The 14850-nt window shown below is 37.4% G+C and overlaps 1 protein-coding gene and 1 long non-coding RNA gene across 3 annotated transcripts in view; one reads left to right on the top strand and one right to left on the bottom strand.

Annotated features, from left to right (window-relative positions):
* LOC139992777 (dipeptidase 1) overlaps positions 1 to 2916 on the bottom strand; it is a 146402-nt gene extending 143486 nt beyond the window's left edge. The window contains exon 1 of one of the 2 annotated variants that reach the window (XM_072013965.1): positions 2277 to 2916. The gene's annotated coding sequence lies outside the window, so the exon portion shown is untranslated. The remainder of the gene's footprint in view (positions 1 to 2276) is intronic. The other variant, XM_072013966.1, reaches the window with a different exon arrangement.
* LOC139992796 (uncharacterized) overlaps positions 1 to 14850 on the top strand; it is a 208635-nt gene that overhangs the window by 172704 nt on the left and 21081 nt on the right. The window lies entirely within an intron of this gene.

The raw sequence follows: 14850 nt of genomic DNA, 5'->3' as shown, positions 1-14850 counted from the left end.
AATGCGAGATGTCGTCTCTTTTATAAAATCAATGAAAGACGATCAGAAGTATTCAGGGAGTTTAGCACAAATTCTCGACACGTGAGATCAAGACAGAAAATAGAAGGAAAGAAGAGAAAGACGAAGCGGAAGAATCTACTTCAATTTTCAAAATTACGTTCTTCCGCTTATCTCGCGTCGACGAAGCCGCGCCAACGAAGGATCGCGTTTCTCAACCAGTCTCACCTCTATTTCGCAAGACTCCCGTGAACGAGATCACGCAAGAACGCGGCGCGAACTTGTTAACGGAAGTAAACGAGCCATCCTGACGACGCGACGGGGCGTCGTCGCGCGAAAATTGTTTGTCGCGGCAGATCCGCGTGGCGATTTAGCCGGACGAGTATTAGGAACGCTCGAGTCGGTGGAAAATCATCAACGGGAGCGAGAGTGAGCCTAATTTATTTATCTATTAGCTGACACTGTACTGAAACGCGTTCATACACTCGATACGAATGTGTTCAAATTCTTAGAGTATCCGGAAAACGCGAGAGACTAGCGGAAAAAGTCAAGAAGTTTTGCACCTTTTTCAATTATATTGCAATATTCCGATGTGTACGGTGGTGAGCGTAGTTTTTCTACCAGATATATTTTTCATTATATGTTCTAAAAGTGATATTTTCAAAATTTGTATCTACGTAATATTATATAACTGTACAAATAGTGTTTAATTGCTGTACTGTTTTCTTCTACATGGCATACATAGTATTTAACTTAGCAACATTTGACATTTTATAATAATGTGTTTACTGTAATAATAATCTCTTCTCTCTAAACCTGACATCTTCTAAAATAACAAGAAAATATTTTAAACAGAAACTTACTTACAGAAACTTAAGATACTTAAAGTTCGCTAACATTTTACGAATTAAAAAATTAAAAATTTTTCCAACTGTCAGATTCTGGATGTGGCCAGAGTTCCATTAATTTTTCCATGGAACCTGACGTCTTATAACAAAACAAGACCATATTTCAAACAGGACTTGAAACTCACTGCCAGATTCTGAATATGACGAGTCCCCATTAATTCTTAAAATTTCAAATAATTTTACATCACGTAAAAATCCACCAAAAGATAGAATTTGTTCACATTTCTACGAAATCAAGCCGAAGATGCAACCTCAGATTTGCAAACTGAGAAAAAGAATCTTGGGTCGTCCGTAAAAGCAAGAAACGGGATCCCGTCAGCTATCTTCGTCATACGAATCCAGGTCAATCGAATCCTGTTAATTCTTCATACCGTGTCTGTTTTACAAACTCGAGTAAATAGTCGCGTAAAACGCGATACGAACAAACACCAATAAAAACATCCTTCCTTCCTCCTTTTGAAGTACAATTTAAAACTCCTATGAAACTATCAGGCAGCTTAACGAAAACAAGTATCGAAGATTCGAAGCACTTCGCGAACTTTGATCCTCCAAAATCCTGGCAAACAAACTTTGTGCAAAACCAGCTATGTATTCTTCACTTTTATTACAAAATCGCCGCTAAAATTAACAACACAATCATATCTATCGATTCAAACACTAAACCGAGAAAAAGAGTCTCGAGAGCAGATTTTATATTGCATGTTTCATTTCGAAAATCCTCAAAAGCAGACGCTTCTATTGATACGAAACAAGTCATACTCGTCACTCCTAGGAAAAATCTATTGACACAATAGTTGTAATAGAATGCCAAATATGTAACTACGAAATCGCAGACTTTATTATGCTCCATGTATATTTTAAAATGTTGACAAACAAAGAGCTTATTAACTTCTAGGCCTCTATTCATATACAGCAAGTTATATTTTTTACTTCTAGTACCACTAACCCAATATAACTAATAACGTATTTGCACATGCAGAATTTATTGTATTTGTCCAGGAAATCGAAGAAAAGGAAAGTAAAGTTCGCACCGCATATGTCGTTTCTAAACTAATTTTAAATTAGTCAAAACAGAAATGTTAATTTCTGAACTCTCACTGAAATGGAACGAATTATATTTCTATCTTGTACGATAAAAACAACACCAATAAAACTATCAACGTAATCATCTCTTTAGGATGCCAGACATTTAATCGGAAAACCTAGAGAAAGACGACATGTGTCGTTTCCAAATTTTTCCTTTCTAATAAATAAAATGAGTCATATCCTTTGTTTCCACTACAATAACGCAATCATGGTTAAAGATTGCCAAATATTTAATCAAGAAACCTGCAAAAAGAATCTTGAACGCAGATATTATACTCCACGTACGTCAACAAATTTCTTAGAAGACAGTGATTCCTCATCCCCGAGATCGTTTAGTTTGTAACTTTCCAAGACACTTAGCGAGCTTCCCTTAGCCACGCGTTTCCTCGACTTTACGATCTCGGCCGCTATCTGCTCTCCGACTTTCAGCTGATTTTCGATCCACGAATAAAGACGTTTCTACGAAGCTACTACAGAACAACGACGTTGATCATTCTCATAGAAATTAATTCACCGATCCTCGTATAATTTTTCTCACGCCGATATATCTCCGATTTACGATTACAATTTACAAATCCCGTTGGTCCACTCTAACCAGGCGGAAAAGAAAGAAAAAGGGAAGGAAAGAGATATTTCTCGATCAAGGGACAACTGGCGCGACCAGGTATTTACGCGTGGCGATCACTCGAGCGAAAACAAACGGCGAAGAATTACATTCTACTGGCTATCTGTCAGCCGGCCGTGTTCGACTACGGGCATCCGGTTAGACGGTCGCGCGCACTTGCCAGGGTTTGTAACCACTAGACTAATTCACCAGAACCGGGGAGAACGAGCCACGCAAGAACCGAGTATATATCACCGAGCGTTCTTCGAGGAGACGACGACGAAAAGGAAACAAGGAACAGAGCCGTTGCGCACTCGGCGACCGCCGCGGCAAGACTGGGGTCTGCTACCCGGCCGGGGTAGCTGCCATGGCAACCCGACAACCCCCGAAAGCTTCATCCCACGATCGGATCCTCTCGCTCTTTTCCATGGTCTTCCGCAGTCGTCGATCTCTTCCCACGCGATCTCTTTCCATCCGTTGGAACCGTCGCTGCACACACGCTCGCTATCCTCTTCTTTTCACCTCTGTTTCACGCCTACCTCTTCGTCCTTTCACTCGTGTCATTTCACTCGCACTTGCAGCCTCCCTTTCTCCGTTCCTCTTCGCCATCCTCCCTCCACGATATTCCTCTGGAGCAGAACGGAGCTGGCCTCGCGCAAGCTCCGACCGCTGCCGGAGGAAAAGTCGCAGAAGCTCGTGGCCTCCAGGAGAATCTCTGCCTCCAGAATGATGCTCTGTCGCTCCGACTCTCTCCTTTTCTTTCTATCTACATCGTGAACGAGCGCGCTCTCGCTCGTACAGGCACGCCGTTACCGCGCGATTCTTCTGATACACAGGATTCTTCTGGTTTTCTTGAGCCTTCTGCTGGTGAGATCTAGTGGCGAGCGATTTCGTGACGTTTCCGGAGGAATTGTTGGATTTTCCCTTTATGCGGTCGACCAGCGGCGGTAATTGTCTGGGTGGTTCAATTTTTAGATGGACAGTGGGAAAGGGTTGGCACAGGGTTGTTGAAAGGATGCTGGATTTGGAAGATGGTTTAATAGTTATGACGGGAATTGTTTTTGGATGTTGGATGAGCTTGTTTTCTCTTTATGTTTTTATGCTTGTCTTCTTATAGTACATTATGCTGTTAGTTATGTTGGTGTCTTATGGCAAATTGTGCTGTAACACATATATACGATAATGATAGCTCTAGCTGTCTTACAAAGAGTTGTTTAAATAACATAATAGATAATCTTGTGATGACTAATCGATTCACAATTATTTTCTTTGTTAAAAAATATGTCGGTAAAGATAATAATTCAAGCACTTCCAGACAATTACCTGCCGTTTTCTCTGTAGAAAGCAACTGTTTTATATGTTTCTCTTTCTCTCTTTGCAAATAATTTCGATCACTGTTTTGCATCGTAATAGCGTTCAGTATTAAGGAATAGGGTTATGCAACGCTGAAGCTCGATTAAACGCTTAAACCTACCTTTCCCTCGCAGCGAAACTTTCGCTTGCGAGAAGTTAACTTGAAACAACTGTTGTTAATAAAGAAGTTGCTAGTTGCTTGCATAAAAGTTCCGTACTTGCGTAACACATTCTCACGTTATTTGTACATCCTGCCATAACGTGTTAATTAGGCGAAGTGGAAAATCGATCCGTAAAGTTTTGTCACATCGATCGAATATTTAAGTCGATTGACTTTGCATATTGGTAGATTGGTTATTGATTTTAAGATATGAATTTAAGATATGAACAATATTGACAATTCGTGAAAGGCCTTTTACCCTATTTTTACGTTCCGAGGCCTTTAATGCGGCAATGTAGAAATGACAAGGTCTAAATTAGAGTGCCTTTCACATCCTAGCAACTTTCATTCGTATAGAACATTTTCTAAAATATGACACAAATCTGGCTTTGGATTTAAAAGATCCAGCAAAATACATTTGATTGACAGATCTCTGAAGAATGTGCTTTTACACAATGTGAGTACTCGGCTCGAAATTTATGTATCCCATAGGTAATTCTAAAGAAAAAACCAGTGGGTAACAATATCATGAAATTATTGTTATTAGAGATACAATAATTAATTACTCTTTAAAGCTAATAATGATTAATTACTCTTATTATTTATTATTCAATAATAATTCAAACTCATTACTATCTCCGGTGCTAATTTGTAAAACTAAATATTTATATAATTTGAAATTGTCATACAAATTGATAAATTAACTTACCCTTTGTCCATACATTTTGGAAATATCGGCGACAAAAAACAAATTTCAAAGTTTTCTCTCTTCTGAAAGACCCGATGTTGAATCCTAATCCATCTTCGATATATTCCATTTATTGTTATTATACTGCAGATTTTTATACATTTATGAGAGACATGATGATATAGAAATGCAAAGAATATATATTATAATTCGCAATTATATATGAAATTCTATAGTGTATTATTCGTTATGATATTTAGTAGGTAAAACAAATTTCTGTTTAGGTTTCATTCCTTTAATTATATTCATAAAAGTATGAGTTGCGTAAATATCCTCATTCTATACTCATCGTGGTTGTTAATAATATGTGCAATTTGGCACGCAGTTAAAACTTATTTAAAAGGACAGTCATCTTTCTAGACCTATCTTTAAACTTATAGGAACGACCAAAAATCTTACGTGTATTTGTCAACTGTCTTAGAAGAGGAAATAAAACCAGCGTCGACAACGTCTTTATCATTTGTTGGAATGCACTCGAAGCTATCGTTTTATCCCCGATGAATGTGAGGATGAAAAAAGACATAGCTTCTGATGGATCCTCCTCTCTTTCCTCTGTCTTCTTCCTAAGGCGACCCGTATAGATTACAAAGGAATAGCTTGTAGGAATGTCGAGCTGGTTCTTTACTGGGTGAGAAATGCCAGCTCTCGAATTTCTTCTTCCTGTATTCGCGCATCGGATGCCTGTGAAACAAACGACTTCATTTTCGCGCAGTTACAAGGGATGTTGCCTTTCCACTTTCTGACAACTGTCGCTACCCTTTCTAGTCGTTTCTATTCTAAGATGTAAGTGCATACGTACAATTTAAACAATCGATTTTTAATTTAAAGAAAAATATTATTCAATTTAATTTAATTACCATTTAACTTAAAAATTTTTTTAATTTGAATGAAATGATTACTTAATGATACGAGTTTTATTGTACTGCAGCATTGTTGGAAACTTAGGATTGCAGGCAGGTTTACTCAAGAGATGTAAATTAAAATAGCAACTATAACTTTCGTAAGTGACTGTAGGATACAAACACGTGAAATTATTCCCGCATAGCAACAACCAATACACAGTTTTCAATATAGGATGGAAAGGAGAGGCGCTATAGCCACGATTCGTCCTAAAAAATCGTTTAGCGGAAAGAGTATATCGGTATGTAGTGGTCAAAAGATTAAACATCAAAGGCTAAGTCTACACTCGATTAATTCTTGGCCGGCGGGTGGCGGCCGGTGAATGGCGATTACTGAGTCATTTCTAATCCATATATTTTTTGAACTATGTTTTAGCCGTTATCTTATCGTTATTGTTATTATAACGTTATTTTTTACAATTGCAAGCTTGCACAAAGTACTTGTAATTTCTTAGGACACAAACTATATGTACCAAAAAACATTGTTAAATATACTGGTAAACATATGACAACTAATCACAACTAATCTTCGGTATGTCAATCTTATATCGAAAATATTGGCAGCATATTTTGCATATTTTTTATGCATTTAACGTTTATCGCACATTTAACGTGCGGTCTAGTTACATATTATCTTTTCATTATTATTAAAGGACCGCGGGTCTATATTTCAAAGATCAACATACATTGGAAACTATAGCCTCTACCTATGTTTTCGCGCCACCAAATCATGCTGCAACCGATGTATAATAAAAGGAAGGAGGAAAATTCTGTTCGACACGTAAGATATTCATAACGTCGAAGACAGATGTTCCCAACAAGAGATGTTGAAGAAAGATCAAAAACTGACGTTCAGCTGTTGAATTTAGGGAAATTCCGCTTCCCGACGGCGGATAATCTAAAATTAAGGTAAACGTATACGCTACCTTCCAACGTTCTGCATAAGCAATGCACCGTGCGAAACAGGCGAATTTATTTGAACCCGTTGTCCTGGCCACAATTACTGTAAACGTATCCTTCGCTTTTAAGAGGTAATTATTACTGCGGAACGATAAATCTGCTTTAACGTAGCTCCCCTCCACCTGCAGAACTCCTTTTCCCTGTCCTCTGCTTTTCCACGCTCTATTATTCTTACTCCTCCCCTTTTCACCCCGTGTGTCCCTTTCCCTTTGTATAGCTTTCAGAATTTCTTTCACGATTTCTTTCTCTATTTCTCCCTTTCTCTTCCATCTCTCTTCCTCTAGATCTCACTCTGTTCTTTTTATCCTGATCGTTAAGTCTCCCCCTATTTTCCCTCCATTTGTTTCTTTCTGGCTTCTGCTTGTTGTACATGCATCGTTTCTTTGAACTGTTTACCCTTCTTTATATGTATACACAAGGCGGCACGTAGTTTACGGTTGTAGAAAGTAAATTCTCCATAGTTTTGCAGATTTCGTTCTACTCCGCAGATTAGAGAGACTTCAGTTCTAAGAGAACTTGAAGCTTCAGTCATTATTTACTAACAAAATTATTAAAATATAACGCGCAATATATTGTACACGAAATTTTTCCAGGGTAAGATTTCAAATATTTTTGTGAATGAATCGATATCGTTCGCAAAACAATTCCTCCTACGTATTAATTCAATTATTCTGAGCAGTTAATCCTCAACTACCACTACTGCTATTCATTCATATAAGAAGCCACGTTTCCAGCGTTATGATGGAGGAAATCAAACTTTCCACGCAACCATTCAACTTGCGTTAAAAAGAATTAATACTCTGTATTTTCACATGGATCATGTTTGCGCTCGTAACACAGTTCTCGTTTCGAAATCCCCCTACATACGAATCAAAATAAAACCGTGAACGAAGTTTCCAAAACATTTCTAACATTTCAAACATGGGGCCAACCGTTAATTATCCTTGGTAGAGCATAGTCACTAAGTTATAGAAAAATGTCAGTGGTTTTCAGGCTTTTTTTCGTGGACACATCTCCGTGAAAAAGGGGGTGATAAGGTAGTGGGCTGGCCAAACCAGCGTTTGCTGTCAGCAGAAAGAGAGAGAAGAGTTTTAAACGGTTCTTAATTTAATTTTAAGTAGATTCGGATCCCTCTCCCAGCTTGTAGCCACGTCTGTTGGAATTTAATCGCCCTGTTTCAAGGAAATAATTGTAAAACGTGAAACTACCAGCATATTCTAGACTTTTTATGAAAGGTCCAATCGTTTTTAGAAGCTACCGAAATGTGTCCCGGTTGTAGTTGGAATAAATAATTCCATCATCTAAAACAATTTCTTTCAATACATTTGTACAAAGTCTACGCTTTGGTATATACAAAAGTATACATACTTTTACCTAGCGAATTTTGTGTATCTGATTTATCAAAGGAACCAAAAACGCACTTTGTCACAAAGATATTTATATTTGCACGACAGTACAATTATTATTAACATATTTTTAATAAGAATTTAAGAAATTATTACATGAAATCGTAAAATCATTCGAAAAATGAACTTTCATTTTAAGAATATTGGTTTAATGAGTTCATATTAATATTTTTTTCCTTCACTATGTCCTTCAAGTTTGCCCTTAAGATCTGACGCACGCTGCATAATCAGGGCTCATTAAACTCTTTGGGAATGGTACGATGTTATTATGTTTCATGTAATTCCGCTCACGAAGCAGGATGCAATAATGGAGAATCGCAAAAGAATATATTTCCGCGATTTAATCCAGTTTTACATCGAAATTAATTTCCAATACTTATTTGAAGAGGCGAAGTTAGAGAATAAATGTCGTAAGTAGAATGCAGAACGCGATATCGAGCGTTTCGAATGGTCCAATCAATAACTCGAAACCAGCCGGGTAAAGTTACGCAGAAACGCGTGTAATTAATTCAACTGGGAACTGCATCATTAATACCTATCAACGATGTTGCAGCGCCATAATTAGATTATTTTTTAATATAAGCCTGCCTACCTCCGGCGGATATATTTTCGATCAGCTGTTGGGTTATTAACACGATCATTGTCTTAATCACATGCTTGCGTGAATCACGCATAGACAATGTGACACAATATGGCAGAACGTGACAAAGATAAAAAATAATTCATTCTTCTATAGGTCTCGGTTTCCTTTGCTCATTGTTTTCAACCTCAGTTTACATTTCTGAAATTCTATATATCATTTAAAGTACTATGAAACCTATTCGTTGCGATACATTTGTTACAACATGTCTCAATAAATTTTTTCTATATGCCTACCTCTTGATAGATGATGTCGTTTGCCACGGTAGGTCAAATTTTGATACATTTGGGTTTAAAATCCATCGAATTTTTCCAAGTTGAATAATTGGAACGTTAGGAACGTTATCCATTCCCGTTTTAATTATTTTTACGCCTAGTTTGTAAGAGAATTGACACTTGTCCGTTGATATTTTCTGCTGTTGAAACGAGTGTATAATTAGGGATCAGCGAAAACAGGAGCACGGGGCGTGAGTGCAATATCATAATGTGACAGAGTTATCGAAAAATTTCAAATTTTCATGTAAATCTCACTTTGCTGCTAGCAATATTATGGCCCGTCACTGAGCTGCCTGTACAGCAGTCGTTTGTACAACAAAAGTAATTCAAATGCAAGCAGGTATAAAAAAATACTTGATTGAAAATTTTAAAAGAATACATTATTTGCGTAGTAATTTCTTTAAATATTTGGGGAATTTATGGTAATGTACAAACAGATATTGAATAAAATGAATAAAATTCTCGTTGGAAAATAAATGATTGATTTCCAATTTTATTGATATATGTACATGTTTCTCTTTTTCTAGACTCTTTTTTTCCACGACAAAGTTTGTTGTTCAAGCTATTCGCAAATGCGTGGCTGTAGTCCTTGTAAGGCTTTTTATTCTTCTTTTTCCAATTCCTCCTTTTTCTCTTTTTTAGTTTTCGTTTCTAGGAGATGTATAAAACCATAATTGTGTATGATTTGTTCCGCCAATTACGATTATTATGAGGTACGACGATTTATGAAAATCGATTTGAATATCGATTTTATATTCGTAGAAAGAAATAAGATTTCTGACGCGGAACGTTTTGTTAATGGATTTTAACTCTGAGTTGCGTATTTTTAAATGTTGGTTTAAAGTGATACAAATTAATATTAAATTGATTTTACGGATGAAACTGTAAATAAATTACATAAAAAAATTACAAACATATGAAATTTATGCCATATTATATCGAAAAGAGAATTGAATTTATTCTTATATATATCAAAAATGGAAAGACTATATATTTACAAAAAATTTTATTTGAAAATAACAGTTAAATTAAATTCATACAAATTGAGAACCATATGTACTTTTCAATAATAAGAATTACATTTCTTCATTTTACATTGTTTAACTTTTTTAGGTAATTCTGTTTCCATTTTTCTCTACAAAAGAAAAGAATCGATGCGTTTTTAATTAACATTATTCAACTTTTCTTAATGAACGAATACGAAATTTTTTAACCAATTCTTTTCATTTTTCGTGATGAAAGATTAATCATCGAATCTTTTAGTTAAACTTTCCTTTTCAAAGATTCTTACAAAGATCCCCTGGACTAACTGTATCTCTGTTTGTAAATTATTCGGTGAAATATCACAGAAACGGGACCCGATGCTTTTTCCATTTCGTTTCGACGTATACCATTAAAATCGGTTAAATTCCACCATTTCGATTTAGCTTCCAACGTAACAAACAGAGATGTAGATAATAGATGGGACGAAACGGTGTCCAAGCTACGACCATGAAAAATCCAGAAAACAATAATCGAAACGGAATGATAAACGGGTGACGGCCGATTTTCAGGGCGAAATTATTTTTCGGAGGAGGGAACATGGGGGAAAAGGAGTCGATGCTCGTCGAAACTTTCAATTAATAGTCCGTTCTCAAACTGTCACACGCACTTGAATGTTTATCCGTTATCAACGTGAATTCGCGTACCAGTCAAAATTGCACTATAAGTCGATAAAACATTTTCGACTGGATAACACACGACTGAGAATTCGTGTCGATTCGTTTTATCGATACGTGGGTATCCGAGTGGAGGACTTAATTTTGAATTCCATAAGACCCGAAATCAGAACAAATTCTTTCTTTTTGAAATATTACTAATATATAGAATTATACACTGCCACTCAGAACTCTACGTGGACATTTGCTTACCTCTGACAAGATGCAAATTAATTAGAAACATCAAAGACAATTTTATTCTTTATAACAATTCCCTGTAATAATCTCTTTTAGGAAAATAGGGCAAGATTTGCAAGTTGCTTAATGTGAAACGCCTGAAACTTTCAGTGTACGGTCTTGCTAAGTTTACATCGATCTTCCAGCGTCCAAAAAAGTTCTCAGCTAGAGGTACGATTAATTAAAAAGCGTCTGCCCGGCTAGTAGTATAATCCAATGCGACGGAATTATCGGCGAGCACTCGAATCTGTAAAATAAACCTTCGAGTGAACTTAAAATGCGAACGAAAAGGGAGGGCCGGACAGATTTGAGGGAGAGGGAAAGACGAGAAGTCCGTTCCGCTGATTGAATCGAGAGCTCCGCGATTTATCGACGACGCGCGAGGGACAAATAAACGAAGGGGGAAAAGCTAGAAGAACGAAAAGGGAAGTCGGATAGAAAAAAAAGGGAATCGATGGAAGGACAGCTGTAACGAAACGATAATAGCGCTAATTGATGTGCCGACGAATCGATAAAAATGGGACGGATGAACAGGTCACCGGGGTACAAGAATTGGATGCACGCGCGAGAATCGTTGTTTGTCGCTGCAACGAGATACAATTTATGGTCGTCAGCTATTCGTCGTAATCACAACGTCCCGCGTACGCGACTTGTTTTCCCAGAGTTCGAGGCCAAACGCTTTCCATCGACAACGAGTTTCGAAATTTCTGTTTATCTCCTAACTATCCGCCGATGTTTTATTGGCTGTATGGTAACTATAACAGAGATTTTAACAGGCGAATAAGAGATCTGGAAAATAAAAGTATGATAGACTATGTTTAGAAGAGTTCTCTGCGTTTTCATCAAGTAGGTGCAAAAGTTATACAAAACCGTTCCTTTTCGGATTGGACTATTCCTTAGAAATAAAATTTCTGTGAAACTGAAACGTTCGTAGAAATCATTACAACATTTTATTTGATTGTTCAGAAATGAAATAAAGTTTATCTGTAATTGTATGATTAGCTTCTAATGAGAATGATATTTTACTTTATAATTCTAAATATATAAATTTATTAATTCTAAATAAATAGAACATTGACATTTTAATTTATTTAGTCTCAAATATCATTTAGTAATACTTTCATATCACTACAATAATTTGATACTATGAAAATCAAACGTAAAATCTGGCGAAAACTTGCTTCATTTGAAAATAAGGGGATGTGGTAATGTTTTTTTGTAACTACTGCAATTGCGAGATTAATTTCCTCAAACCATTAGAACAAAGGAATGAAGAATGTTCTTAATGCTTCATAACATAAAGTAACGGCCAATTTTTGGGTTTCTTTTCACGAGCATCCTCCATCTCGTAACAATTATTCCTAACGATTTTCCAATGGTTGCAACATAAAACCGGTAAGGACCGATAAGAAAGAAAGGAAAAGGAATTAAAACCTTAAAATCCTTTAAGAAACTAGTCAGCAGTTAAACTATCGAACTTGAACGGTCAGCACAGTGGGTTGGCGTGTCGAGAACTCGTTTCTCCATGTCGATGGAGGTAAAATTTCGTGACGACTTTCGTCCGGGTTTCGAAAGCGACCACGTGGCCATGGTCGAGTTAAGCTCTCGAAAAGCTTGGAAAACGCCGCTGACCGCGGCTTCCCGTGGCAATAAATAAAGCTGATAAGCCGGCCACGGTGTTTGCGAACGTTTTACTATTACTTTTCCATCCCATCGCCATTATTCTTCATCGTTTCCATGTCACAATGAACGATCGGTCCAGAGCCATTGCTTCGATTTACGACGAATATCCACCACATTTCTTCGATCAGTATTTCTTCTTTCTTTCGAATGCTCTAGGCTTATTTTTGCATAGTAACAATATGCTAAATCTGGACGATATCCAATTAATATCATATAAAAATATATTTTGGGGAAAAAATATTGTCCCTCAAGTTTTTAACTGTTCTAACTCTATCTTTCAAGAACAACTTACTTAACTAACCCGCGTGTATCTCATTGATCTAAAGAAATCCTAGAATTCATTACAACCTCGTCTGTGCTATTAGTCCTCGTCGTTTCCCTGTCGAACAAACATTCACGCGAGTTCTCGGTCTCCATAACTCGGTATCATTAATGATGATTTTTTCTATCGAAACGTGCTCTATTTGCTAGTTGCTATTATTCTAGCATAAAATTCTATATAAATTGTAATTGTTTTTAGTATTTATTATATAACTGAACTAAATAATCGGACGGTCATTCGACGTTTCTTATTATACTGGGAAAAAGAAAAGAAAGGAATCGTCGAGTGCGTTAAACAAAGGCTCTTTGCAAACGGCGATAACAACGACGTTAACGGCGTTTCACCGGTACCAGATTTTCGGTGGCGTAGCGTGTATCAAAAGCACGTGCTCTCTTGCGCGGCGAACAAAAGTAACGCAGTACATAAAAGCGAAGAGCGAGGTTTTGTTTTCCCGGCACACAGCAATTCGCAGTTCGTTGCGACATTTTTCGAAACGTGCTTCGAAACCATTTTTTTAGTAGTTTATGGAACGCGACGGTGCGGCCGGTTGACGAGGAACGAGTTTCGCGAATTTCGCGATTATGTCGAATGCGTTTCTATCGTGAAGTGTCAAAATTTGAAACGCGTTTCGTTCAGATTAATTCTGTAAAAAAAAATAGCAAGAGAACAGCGCATGGTTGATCGGAACAAAAAATAGGATTTGGAAGAAACTTTTTAGATAAAAAAAATTGCATTGACACTAGAACAATACCTTCAATTTTTCTTTTTGTAGTAGTTGAAATCATGTAGCTGCTTTGATTTTATACTTTTCCATTTACTCCGTGAAACATCTGTTTCCTCCAATCCTTTTGTACCGTGCGCCTGTTACGTGCACGTGTGTCCGATATCGATGACACTGCGTTGTATAACTTGTTACTCGCCGAATTAACCTCGGATAACTGATTCACTAGAGTGTAAGTGTGGAGAAAAATGGTTGAATGTGCGAAGAACAATCAACGACACCAAAGGTTATACTTCTCCGAACAATGAGGTTTCGAATTGTGCTTGACGGCTGAGACGAGATTTACGAATACTTAGTGCTGCTGATTGGGGTTAGGTCTACAATTGAACGTTACTAATGCAGGTCACGAAACACTTCGATGCATGTACCGAACGTTAACGATACACTGTCCGCAAACGCGTGTCGATGCTACTTGCAATTGAAAAACAACTGATTGTTCACTGACTAAGACGACTCTTCCCTTCGTTCCACAAATGCTTGGAAATATCGTTTACAGATGAAGATCTCGCACAGAACTGTCAACTGATTGTCACGGCTGATAGAACGATTCCTCCTTCACGATCGCTTGAAGTCATGTCCACGAACGCTTGAAGATGTTGACGAGACGAGAAAGACAGCTGGAAGAACTGTTAACTAGTCGTTGCAACTTATGGAACGATTCTGACTCCACGAACGCTTAGAGATGTTGATGAGTCAGGAAATGCAGATGGGACTGCTTTCTCCGAAAGCTGAGAGATGGAAAAGATTCTTTGCTCCACGTCTGGTGGAGATGTTACCGTAGAAGGGAGATTGTGCGAGACCCTTGTCTTTGAAAGTTGAGAGAATTAACTAGTCTTACTTCATGTTCTGATGGAGATGTTAACGATTCAAAGACACGGATGACGCTCAACTAATCGGTTCAAATGATTAAACAAGACTGAATCTCCGATCGATATTCACAGTTGAACGTTTGGAACAAGATTGCTCGCACGCTGATTTGTTTTCATCGAACGCAAGAAGAAGGGTAATCAGTATACTCGCTCGCATTCACTGATCTTCCGTGCGCTCGAAGCGCAGAGGTTTCTTCGAGGGAAGTGTGTAAGCGATACTTGGAG

Source organism: Bombus fervidus, chromosome 12 (assembly GCF_041682495.2).
Source record: "Bombus fervidus isolate BK054 chromosome 12, iyBomFerv1, whole genome shotgun sequence".
NCBI lineage: Eukaryota > Metazoa > Arthropoda > Insecta > Hymenoptera > Apidae > Bombus > Bombus fervidus.
Note: the sequence above shows the minus strand (reverse complement) of the source record. Positions and strands in the feature narration are given on the sequence as shown.